Source organism: Embiotoca jacksoni, unplaced genomic scaffold, assembly GCF_022577435.1.
Source record: "Embiotoca jacksoni isolate LCO1_2020_lvr unplaced genomic scaffold, fEmbJac1.0.p SCAF_9, whole genome shotgun sequence".
In the NCBI taxonomy this organism is placed as follows: Eukaryota; Metazoa; Chordata; class Actinopteri; family Embiotocidae; genus Embiotoca; species Embiotoca jacksoni.
This window is the reverse complement of record NW_027185447.1, coordinates 161,318-174,730: the sequence shown is the minus strand read 5'-3', so window position 1 is coordinate 174,730 and position 13,413 is coordinate 161,318. Positions and strand designations below refer to the sequence as shown.

General features: G+C 39.7%; 1 protein-coding gene across 2 annotated transcripts in view; it reads right to left on the bottom strand.

The window, feature by feature from the left end:
• Positions 1–12,935, bottom strand: part of arhgap4b (Rho GTPase activating protein 4b) — a 40,675-nt gene extending 27,740 nt beyond the window's left edge. Inside the window, exon 1 of one of the 2 annotated variants that reach the window (XM_069140236.1) lies at positions 12,733–12,935. The gene's annotated coding sequence lies outside the window, so the exon portion shown is untranslated. The remainder of the gene's footprint in view (positions 1–12,732) is intronic. The other variant, XM_069140235.1, reaches the window with a different exon arrangement.
• Between the last annotated feature and the right edge of the window lie 478 nt (positions 12,936–13,413).

The following is a 13,413-nucleotide window of genomic DNA, read 5'->3' as shown; positions in this document are numbered from 1 at the left end:
GTTTCAGCACCTGATTTCCCTATACTGGATGAGTGTTCTTTGTTCACTTTGACATTTAATTAATGCCAATGTTTGGGGACTATAAGACACATGCTTCCGTCTTTTATCATTGAGCCACTTCCTACACTGGGCAGCAGTTTTCATAATACTAGGGAAGAGTTATTTATATTAGTTACCTCTTCCCAAGCCCATGATCAGCCTGTGGATTCCAACTCGTAGTACTAAAAATGTGTTGATTAGAGCCTGAACCTCCGAGACAAGTATGTCAGTTAAAGCCTGGGTCGAGTTTGGATGGTGATGTCAGTCTGCTTCTTCTTAATTCATAAGAAAACTGACAGTCCGCTGCATCACAGCAGTCTTAAAGGGAATGAGAGGAGCTGATTTGATTGGCCATAATTGAAGTTGGCTGTGACACACCTTCTAATTATCTACACCTCCTACTTTCCCAGTGTTGCATCCATGTTTTATAATTTATAGCTTCTTTACAGGAACATAGGCGTTTGGACAGATCTCCATATAAACTACAACTTGAGTGGTTAACGGATGCATACAACCACCAGGCAGTAATTCTAGTTTTACACATACTTTAAATTGATAAGACTTGTCTCACAGCAGGATACTGGACAGAAACCTACCACAAGCTGATCTGTAATCTGCTTTGTCTCCCGAGTCACGGTTTGTTAATGTATTAAAGACTGCTCATAGTTGGATTTTGAGTTACTTTTGCTGTTTAATAAATTCTTGTGCCACAAATAACACAACAAAGTCCGTATACCCAATGGCGAAATGTGCTGCTGAACAAGGTAGAAATGTTGAGTCATGTCTGCTGTGGCTCTGGAAAAACACTTGAAAAGTTTGAAAAACGACCCTTATGATATCATCAGGTTGAACAGAGTTGTGGAAGAATAGGTGGAGTTGCTGGTAGTTTTAAGTATTTTTTTACACTCTGAATTCCCATTTCACTTCACGAAAGCAAAAAAAAAAAAAAAAAAAAAAAAAAAACATACCCTGAGCAGTGGCAACAGTAACCTCTGTGGCCATTAATTTCAGTGACAAGATTCTGGTGTATTCAATACTGCTTCATCACTGCATATGCAGGCCACCAAAGCTACGCCTACACTTTGAGTATCAGGGGTTGTATATATAAGCTACACTTTAATATTAATCTCCTGGTTAAGATACTGCTAATACGAAAGAAATAAGACACTGAAAAATGCCTGGATTTGAAAAAGGCTAGTGCCAACAGAGTCAGGGTAAAGGCTAAGACCAGCTCCTCCAATGCTGGGCTTCAATTCCCCATTGGCAATGTTCACAAGCTGCTGAAGACGGATAACTATTTGACCACTGAAATCCCAGAGATGGGTAGAAACTCACCCCGTGAGAATATGAAGATGAGGATCATCCCTGTTACCTGCAGCTGCCTGCCCCCAGTGGTTAAGGGTTCAACAAGTTGCGGCTAGCAAAGAGTGCACTTTTCGCCAGGTATCTGACCTGCTCACCAAAGTTATATCGTGCATGAACAGGCATTCGGGGCATGGAGTGGGGTTGTAGGAGGTGCCATTTTCCCAATTACAATTCAAGACATCATTAAAATTAAAATGATTTTAAAGCTGTTACTTTACGTTTTTAAAAAAGTGACATACATTAATCTTATAATGATATTCTTATTCTTAGCATTAAAACAGGACATGTGGAGCACAAGTAGAAAAGTTTTCCACATCATAAGTGGTAGCACATGGAGCATATGTGGAAAACATGTTATCGCATGTTGTACGGTCCCACAAATACTGAAAAAACGCATTTTTAACAAGTGCAGTCATGTGAGCACACAAACACAAAGGTTCAGAAATATTGATAAGTGATATTAATACATACAGGTCCTACCTTAAGACAATACATACACAGGGAAATAGGAAATTGTCAGCAAGTAAAGACACAGCCTTGTCAAAGGCAAAGTAAAGCTCGTGAGAAAACAACAAAACACAAAAATGTTTCCTTTTTTTCATTACACGAATGCAAAATGAGATCATGAGCCAATCTAAATTGAATACTGTACTCATGGATCAGCCATTGACGTTTTACACAATATGCATTAATCAGGCCCTCATTGGCATCTGACTTCAAATTTGTAGAATTTCATTTGATTTCACTTACTAATGTCAAAACTTCACACAGAAGACTGATATCAAGGCCTGCATGCTAAAGAAATGAAAGGACGTGACATGAGCAGGAAGGGAAACGAGGTAACCTACTTACACAGTATATGCCAAGATACTGATGATAGTGTATTTCATACAATCCAGTTTTGGATGGCTTCTAGAGGGCCCACTGTAGGCCTGCACAGCAGCTGTTTTTGTTTTTATAACTGACTACTCTGAATACATAGTCCACTCATAAATTTGAAATTAACAGAACCAGTTACATGATTGGTGACGTGACGAGTCACGTGATTGGTTCTGTACATGTGTTTTGCACCATGAGAGCCAGTCAGAGTCAGTGGGTTTTGGCCTTTCTGATGTTATTATCCACAGTAATAATCAAGATATTATAGGATGTAATAGATCAGAGGACATAATTATGGTTTTACACAGACACTTTCATAGACATATCCCAGAAATTGGAGTGGAAACTTATTTTGAAACATTTTAAAATGTTCCACTACTTTGCAGGTTGCAATCAACATGTTACAGAGACAGATAATAGCATGGCCCGCACATTCTCATGGCACATTCTCACTTACATCCTACCGTGTGTAAAAACTAGCGCACACAACACTTAAGTACGTGTGCACCGTTTATACATGAGGCCACTGCTGCCAAACCTTAATCCTTGTCACTTATTTTTGGATTCCAGCTTACTCAGTTAACCTGGGGACCTCTTTGGACCTGCACACCTCTACAACACTCTGCCCATTGCCAGCTTCCCACTCTGCCCTGTAGTTTAACCCTATGAACCCTAGGCTTTTTTCAGGGTAAATTCACTACCTTCACTTTTAAGATCATGTATTGGTCATTATAGGGGATAGCGTTTCGTGCTATATCTTTTTTTTTATATTAACCTTTATATCAAGGAAAAAAATTGTCTTGTGAAATTGTTATGTTTTTACATGTATCTCACCATTAAATATTGGCAGTAGAGATATATTTTTAGAATTGTGTCGAGTAGATTGTCTAGTAACTGGCAATATCTAAATCATGGTTGTGGGAAACACTATGACTTAGCAATATGAAAAAATATGTGCTCAGTGCCTGATGGAAAATAAATGTCATGAGTGACTCCGGGTGGCCAGGGGCTCAAACCAGGGACTCACACCAAGGGCATACACCCATCTGATATGTGCAAATAATTTGGCTGTCAGGTAGACATACGTATGAGTGTAACAACAATTAAATTTGAAGCAATTTCAATGTAAATTTTCTCTGCAGTGCTTCAGCACACAGATAAAGCACTGAATTTGTTGGAAAGCTTAAGCCATGCAGTTTCATAGGATATGTACTGCATCTTTCTGTGAAAAATACCCACTGCGCAATTCAACTGAGATTTGGAAAACAACAGCCTCAGTTCTGCTTTCAGTTAGACTCAATTGGCTTTTCTCAAAATGTAGCCTAAATAAACCCACTCACTGTTATAATCACACCCTCGATCTTTTTCTGCCATATGGCATAAAAACTAAACATTTAACAGTATTCCCTTAAAAATCTCTTTTGTCAAACTATTCTTTAATGAGACTTGAATTTACAGTAATGGACTACACAGCATGTTTGAAACAATTCCAGGACAGTAGATGTCTTTCTGATAATACTGTGTCCAAATTTAAGAACCCGATTCCATTTCTATCTACCCCAATGCCATGTGCCAACACAGTGGAAAGCAGCTACCTCGACTTTACTCCCACACAAGTGGATGACTTTGTTAACAACACCACAGCCTTTACAAGAATCACACCTGTCCTGGATAATAAAAATACTATATAAAAAGTTCCCCATAATGCCAGAAATGCATATTATTCATCATTAATAGAGGAAAGAAGAACAATCCCAGGTTTATTTTTAGCACTGTATCCAGGCTGACAAATACTGACCCTTCTTTTCCTTTAGCTCTCAGTAGCAATGACTTCATCAACTACTTTAAATAAAATTGTTACCATTAGGGAAAAAATTCAGCAGATACTTCCTGCCAATGTTACAGATGTGTTGTCAAACAGCAGCCCTAAAAACATGCATGGGACCTGATTTATATTCAGAACACTCCTCTCCTTTTAAACTAAATACAATAATTACTTCATCTAAATCATCAGCCTGTCTCTTCGACCCCATCCCAAACAGACTGCTCAAGGATGTCTTTCCTTTAATTAGCACTTCCATATTAGATTCATTCATTTCTCTCAACAGGTTGTGTACCACAGGCTTTTAAAGTCACTGTAAATAAATCTTTACTTAAAAAGTCTACCCTTGATCCAGCTGTTTTAGGAAAGCACAGACCTATTCACAATCTGCCTATTCATGTCAAAAATGACTCTTCCAAGTAAACGAGTTAGTTATGGAGTTCCACAAGGTTCGGTGCTAAGCCAAATACTTTTCACTTTACACATGCTTCTATTAGGCAATATCATAAGGAAACACTTCATAAACTTCAATTGTTATGCAGATGACACACTGCTATATCTGTCTATGAAACCAGATGAAACAAATTGGTTATTAAAACTTCAAGAATGAAGACCTAAAGGCCTCGATAACCTACTTTTCTTTACTTCTAAATCAAACAAAATTTAAGTTATTGTATTTGGCCCTAAACATCTCAGAAACTCTTTATCTAATTACTTGGTTACTCTGGATGACATTGTCTTGGCTTCCAGCACCACTGTGAGAAACATTGGAGTCATCTATGATGTGGATTTGTCTTTTAGCTCACATGTAAAGCTAGTCTCTGGGACTGACTTCTTTAATCTACATAATATGAATAAAATCAGGAACATCCTGCCTCAGTGTGATGCAGAAAAGCTAATCCATGCATTTGTTACTTCCAGGTTAGATGATTGTAATTCCTTGTTGCTGTAAATTACTCATTAAAAAGCCTGCAGTGGATCCAAAATTCTGCAGCAAGAGTACTGACGGGATTTGGCAAGCAAAATACTTTTTCTCCAATTTTAGTTTCTCTTTATTGACTTTATATAAAATCAAGAATAGAATTTTAAACTATCCTGTTGATTTAAAAAGCCATTCATGGCCAAGCTCCATCTTGTCTGAGAGATCTTATAAAACCATATCATCCTGATAGAGGATGGGTTCAAGGGACAGACACCCTCTTTATTTTTTTATTTTATTGTACTCTATTAATACCCGAGGGGAAATTCTTTCGCTACAGCAGCATCCCGAGGGAGAGCTGCTGCAACAGGCTGCCACGACCGCGGCGCCAACTAACCTGAGGTGCATGTTTTTTTGGGTGTTGGGAGGAAGCCGGAGAACCCACGCAAGCACAGGGAGAACATGCAAACTCCACACAGAAAGCCCAGGACCGGATTCAAACCCGGAACCTTTTTGCTGTGAGGCGACAATGCTAGCCACTGCACCACCGTGCCACCCACGTTCTCCACGTTCGCATAGTTTCTGTTCTTTCTTTTGCAGGTATCCCAGACCCTGGAGTTGCATGTCTCTGGTCTGCGATTACTGGCCCCACCAACAGATAATGTCTTGGATCTCTATGCTGTCCTGTTCTCTCAGAGCTCTCCCCTCATGCCAACTGGTCGACGCAGATGGGCGCACTCCTCTGAGCCTGATTCTGTCGGAGGTTTCTTCCTCTTAAAAGGAAATGTTTCCTTTCCACTGCCGGAGGTTTTTTCTCCCTTAAAGGGAAGGGTTTTTTTCTTTCTCCTAGCCACTTATATGGGAATTGTTGAATTGTTGGGTTCCTCTGTATAATGTTGTAACGTTTTGTTGTAAGAACTTACTGCCCTGAAATAACTTTGCATTGTGATATGGGGCACTGTGTAAAATGTAAATAAAAAAAGAATGCAAGGATTTGAAAATCACATAAACCCAGGTCAGTAACATTATTGTGTATAAAAAGAGCGTCCCAGAGAGGCAGAGTTTCTAAGCAGTGAAAATGGGAAAAGGTTAACAACTGTGATAAAAAATGTGTGGATTTCATCATCTACGTTACATAAAATAATTAAAAGATTCAGAAAATCTGGAGAAATCACTGAACACAAGGGACAAGCCTATATTGGATAGCTGTGTTCTTTGGGCCCTCAGGCAGCGTTGCATTAAAAACAGACAAACTTCTGTGGAAATCATCGTCTGGGCTAAGAAACACTTCCGAAAACCATCGTCTGTGAGCACAGTTCATCGCTACATTCACAAATGCTGGTAAAAACTCTACCATGCAAAGAAGAAACCATATATAAACATGATCCAGAAATGCTCCCACCTTCTCTGGGCCAGAGCTCATTTAAGATGTAATGATGTGAAGTGGAAAACTGTCCTGTGGTCTGACAAATCAAAGGTTAAGATTATTTATGGAAATCATGGATGCTGCATCCTTCGGGGTAAAGAGGAGAGGGACCATTCAGCTTGTTATCAGTGCTCAGTTCAAAAGCAAGCATCCGTGACAGTATAGGGATGCATTAGTGCACATGGCATGGGTGGCTTGCACATCTGAGAAGGATCTGAGAACAGAGGGAAGGAAAAATTCCCTTTTAACAGGGAAGAAACTTCTGCCAGAGCCAGGCTTAGAGGTGGCCGGCCATCTGCCTCAACCGGTTGGGGTGAGGGGAGAGCAGACATGTCACCCCTTTAAAAAATTGGCGCATCATGACATGAAAAATACCACAAAGGAGAACCTGAACTGTTGAGCAACTTAAATCGTGTATCAGGCTAGAATGGGACAACATTTCACTTCCTAAACTCCAGCAACTGTTCAGTTCCCAAAAGTTTATGGAGTGTTGTAAAAAGAAGAAGTGATGCAAAACAGTGGTAAACATGACCCTATCCCAACTTTTGTGAGATGTGTTGCTGGCACCAAATTGAAAATAAGCATATATTTTTCATAAAACAAGAAAATTTCAATATTTGATATATTGTCTTTGCTCTATTTGCAATTAAATATGGCTTCACATGATTTACAAATCATTGCATTGTGTTCTTTATTTACATTTTACACAGCATCCCAACCTTTTGGAAACGGGGTTGTAATTAAAATTTAATTAAATACATTTTTCATATATTATTGGTTTCACATGTAATTTTATGTTTTTCAAACAGGGAAATGTATGTGTATGACATGGGGATATGTATGGGTTTCGCATATAACAGGTTTCATGTATAATCTTATATATTTCACATGTAATCCCAGAGGTTTCACATGACAATATACATGAGTTTCATGTACATAAAGGTAAGAGTTTCACATAAAAATATACATGGGTGTCACATGTAATCCCATTAGTTTTACATGGACATCTACATGGGCTTCACACATTACACCATCAAATTTTTACCAAACCCACGTTTGCAGTGGGCAAAATGCATTTCACATGTGCAAGCACATGCACTCTATGTTTTACATCTAACTTCAACATGTTTTCACATTTTAAGTTAAGTTTTAAATATGTCATATGAGATTTTGCACATTTGTCTTCTGTTTTGTTACTGGTGTTATGTGAATCGATGTGAGGATGCATCCTTGAAAGGTTTCAACTTTACCAAATTTAATGCATTTTGCATATACCCAGACATACAGAGACAAGAAGAAAAAGGAGAGATGGCAGGAAACTACCAGAAAGAAGTAGAGTCTCTAGTGAGTTCTCAGTTCAAAAACAGAGTTAAAAAAAATGCAAGATAAAGATTTGCTTTACTTTCCGTCTAAACGTATTTTAATGAGTTTCAAGTTTCAGCTGTGGGTCATCTAACAACATCTCTGGGAAAACTAATTGGACATTTACTTCTCGAACCAGAGGTGTCTGAATTAGCTACTAACTAGTGATAAACTGGGGGCAGGATGTGACTTTTTATTAGGCAGGAAGGGTGTCATTAAAGGGCATTGACTTGCATTATGGGAAGTGCTGGATCCAGTAGTTTTGGTAGCCAGAAAGTCTGACAACAAATTAGGGACAACAATTTTAACTATTTTGGCCTCTGCTGCATTGATTTTGACCATTCTTTGTTTCTCACAAGTCATCCAACCTTTCTGCACAAAAATCCTAAAACTGTTATTTAATTGTTTAAAGTGCAATAAGAGAGTTTGACATGACTGAAACTATTGAAGGCTTTTGAAGAATGTTTCAAAGAATTAAAATCAGTTTCTGCACTGCTCATAAATTGCTTAATTTCAACAGGCAGGCAGGCAGGCAAGCACACACACCGCACACACACACACACACACACACACACACACACACACACACACACACACACACACACACACACACACACACACACACACACACACACACACACACACACACAAAGGCAACTTGACATCCCACATCCTGTGTCAGTTTCCTAACAGGTTTCAGTACTTTGCAATAAGTGCCAAAATGGGTTGCTTTCACCGTTAATTTTCTTCCTCCATCAGCCTTAAGTAATAATTTCAGTTTCATTTACAATTGAAGCAAAATGTGACCAGAAAAACACATTCCCTCCAACATTGACCTGGTTAATGTGGTCTCTTGTATCCCCCAGTGCTGTGGGAAGACATAATATTGTTGATGTAGGGCAAGTTTCAGCTGTATATGATACATTTGTAAAATAAAAATGAAAAATAGACGGATATATTGGTCAAATGTTACCCTGTTATCATAACTACAGCATGACTTGCATCTTAACAAGAGCTGTTAGACCTGTACTTTCATTTCCTCTTCTACAACAGGGCAGTGGATGTGATCCAGACATGTGTTACAATGACAGTTTCACACATAATTATAGAGTAAACGTGGAAGTGCGGCAAAAAAAAAACGCAATGAGATTTCTGCAAATGGGACTGGGAAGGCCCTGAGAACTCTAAAAGCATCGGAGGCCTTCATTAGTGTGTGACCTTAATCTGCACAGAACAAAGCAAATATAAATTATTTGAGAAAGAGAGAGGAGAGGTTAGGAGAAATTCAACAGGAAAAAGGTTTACTGAGGGGGGTGAGAAGCAAAAAGGGTAGCCAGGACAGAGAGATGGATGTTATTGGGAAACACTGTTTTATACTTAAAGTCAAGGTCATTGAAATAAAGAGGTCATGTGGTACATGTGGAGAATATAAAGTAAACTGAACACAAGAGACGTTACATGTGGTGGAGTGTGATAGATCCTTAATGCTACCAAGGGGATTTTCTGCAAATTTCTATTGAAGAAGTTTTTTTACGACTAAGCAGAAGCAATACAAGTGGGATATTGTGTTAGATGTTATAGCTGATACTGTAAGGGGATTTCATGACATTTATGAGAACCAAGAACACTCTGCTCTGTTGACCCTGTTACTGTGCAGAACTTTATCTTGTGCTGTGTTTGTTGCAGAAAACTATGCAAAGTCTTTCAATGCTTACAGTTGTGATGTCTGCTTTCCGTGAGCAGAAAATCATACCTAAACCCAGTGAACCGGGGACATGGCCAAATCATTGCTAAGACACTGTACAAATCAAGGAAGGAAACACATGAGTGTCAGTGGGACCCTCAGCCAGATGATGTAACTTCCTTAAAAGCGAACTTTTGGGAAATAGTGGATTTCCGCTTCACGGTAACAACATGCACAAGTGCTGAAGTATCATCTGCATCAGAGCAGAGCCCTAAAAGATGAGCGCTGAAATGTTGAAAGGATGCATGAGGATGTCAAACACAATCCTATGCTTATCTGTGCTGTCAGCCACGCTACATCTCTGTATTCACTAATGTGAACACAAGTCAGTTAGACTCAGGTGTGACATCTGTCAGTCCGACAGACTGATGGGAGAGGCTTTCGTAGACAAACAGGACTGTAAGGAGCTGGAACTTTATGCTGCCTGACGAATCTGTAAGATTAACAACAGTTGCTAAAGTTGTTGGGCTGAAGGACTGTAAAAATATATCATATAACAAAATATAAGCATTTATTGATATGTGTTCCTCTTATTCATTCACTGCCCCGCCTCCCAAACCAGCCCGTCTCCCTCTACCCGCAGCAAAGACAGGAGGACAGAGCAGTGACCAGACTGTATATTGACTTATAATAATGAGTGATGTCTGTTATTCATAGTTGCTAACCTTCACTCACTATTTTGATGTTAGGAATATTAATATCATTGAGTTTATAGTGACTTTTCTGTTGTAAACATTTCTGTTGTCACTTTAAAAACAATATTTTTTCATATTTAAAATATAAATAATATAAGAAGAAGAAACAATAGCATTGATAAAGACTGATAAGAGTGTGACTAAAATCAAAATAAAATTTGACACGTTTAATATTAATACACTATAATGAATAGGCAACCGCATCTCTCTGGAGCATCATTAGTAAAGTCACACCACGCAGTCAATACTACTACCAAACAGGCTATTTTGAACAGGCACTGGATTAGTGCTACTTAATTGCAAAAGTACTGAGGGCAATTTTGCATCAGACAGGGCAGCAGAATTAAAGCCAAGGGACACAAAACGATTTTCACAGCTGCCTTGCTTTGACTGACTTTTATGCAGAACCCCATTAACAGGTAATGTTTGTGGAACGCATACCTCTGCCCTCCAGGCAGAGGGCAAAAATGGAAAAATGTGCAATGAAACAGTAGAGCAGTGTGAGGGGTGGGAGGCTGTCAGGATGGCTCTACAGGCACAGCTGAAACCTCTGCTTCTCCACTATACTGAAAGTTTATACGACACAACTAATCAGAGGTCAATTTGGGGTCCATTTTCATCCATCGTTTCAGGATGTGTGAGAAAATCTAAAAAAATATGTAACGAAGAACATTTATACAAATACTGTATTGCCACAGTGGTGCAGTGATTAGCCTCACAGCGAAAAGGTTCAGGGTTCAAATCTGGGCCTGGGCCTTTCTGTTTGGAGTTTGCATGTTCTCCCTGTGCCTGTGTGGGTTTTGTCCGGGTACTCTGGCTTCCTCCCACCATCCAAAAACATGCACCTCATTAATTGGTGGTTCTACAAATTGACCTTTGGTATGAATGAGAGCGTGAATGGTCTTTGTTTCGATCTGTCTATAAGTGTTGGCCCTGTGATAGACTGGCGACCTGTCCAGGGTGTACCTTGCCTTTGCTCAAAGTGAGCGGGGATAGGCTGCAGCCCCCCTGTTATCCTGTTAAGGATAAAGTGGGTATAGATAATGGCTGTAATGTGCATTTTAAATATGTGTACCTTACTTTAAAAAATATATTTTATGTTGCATTAAATTTCTACCACGCTATATTTCAGGGGATATCACAATGCTTTTACTCCACCATTTTATCTGATTGTTAGTTACTTTATAAATTCCTTCAACTAGTTAGGAATACAATAACATATATTATTCAGAAATTATTCTGCATCATGAGCACAGTCAATTGAAGTAAAAAGCATGTGTTCATACTAAACTGCAAACACTGCTCAAGTTGTCACAAATTCTGAGTGAAAGTGAAATGTTAGACTTCCTGTAATGTTCCTTAAGTGGCCACCACAGCTCAGGCAAACTGCTACATGAGGGAAGTGCGCTAGTTTAGAATGAGCATTACTTTATGCACTTTATGCAAGTTCAGCAAATGTACATGAAATACACAAAGGGCAAGAGTTCTTTAACAGAAATAAAGAGTATTCTGGTTGTTGTTTTTTAAATAAGAGATTTTTGATGCAATGAAAGCAAGATGGTAGCCCTTAGCCTTCATGGCATGTTGCTGCATGAGGTCTGGGAGCTGCATCTTAGACAGGTTGGAGTTGCTTCAACATGTGAGCTGCTACCATTTTAATCTAAGCACATCCGCGTTAAGACATTCAATTGCAAGTCAGTCATGATCTCAGCGCAATCATACTCGTACTGAATCTGAAGCTCCTCCTAGGTTAACTAAACTTAAACATATCAAATATACAAAATAAGCACCTGTACCTACAACAGCTTTCAAGGTTGCTCAGGCTGCTCTGTTCCATTACCATCATAATCTTTATTGTTGAACTGTAAATCACCTGCACAAAGGGAATAGTTCTTTGCAGATGCCTTTGAAAGGCTTGTTTATGCTTATCTGCATCCTGTAATAACATGATGTGAATTAGCTGTCAGCACAATTGAGGTGATGAGCACAGGAGGGGAATTAAGGTTCCACAGCTCTAACAGCATTTGGAGGGTTGAGTTATATTTACAATGTTTGTAAATCAACCCATATGGTCAAGGCAGTGTGGCAGTGCTCCACACAATGGCCACATAAACACCTCAGTATAATGACACAAGATGGTAAACACACGCAGACACAGACACACACCATCAATGCCAAAAATGGTGCACACATATTACATAATTGATAACGTTCAGCAGCTCCATTTGTCCACTTACAAAACCCCAAGTGAATTCAGTGTCCATTTAAAACACTAAACTATATATAAACACACAGACATATTCACTTTAGTCACACATGCACACATTCTCACACACACACACACACACACACACACACACACACACACACACACACACACACACACACACACACACACACACACACACACACACACACACGTATATGTACACATACACAAGTTGCTATTGGATTCATGAACAGTATGACAGCTGTACATACCACACTTTGTGGTCCTCTCCTGTCTCTTGTTCTCTGTTCCTCAGCTCTCCACCTCTCTTCTCATCCCTCGTTCTCTCTATCACACACAAATACAGAACAGTGTGTTTTGAATCTGACAGATTTCTCTCAGCTCAGTACTCTCCTCCCTCTCTCTCTCTCATTTCTCAGGGACACACATACACTCAATAACAGCCCTCCCCTCCCTCCCTGCCTACCGCCTCTCTTTCTTCCCTCTCTTGCCAAATAGCCTCTCCTCTCACTCGCACCAGAGCTGCCTCTCTCCTCCCATTCCCTCCCTCTCTCCCTCTCAGTGCGAAAGCCACAACCCAAGCCACGCCTCCTCCCCCCCACTCTCTCCTTTCCTCTGGGCAGCTATAAATACTGCTGCTGCTATGAATATACCGTCTTTCTCCCTCAGCATCCCTCGCTCCCGCTCTCTCTCTCCCTACATCCATCCCTCGCCTGCACTGCCTTCCCTCTCTCCCTCCCGCTCTAAATGTTTTTCTGATGACCTTGTATTATTCACCCTTACACCATCACATGACAGCATCCTTTCTCCTCACACTCTTGTGTAAGATGCAAACATTTACACACATACTCCAAGGAGGCATGTCCTCAACCAGCTGCATAGACACACGTGCGCGCACACACACACACACACACACACACACACACACACAC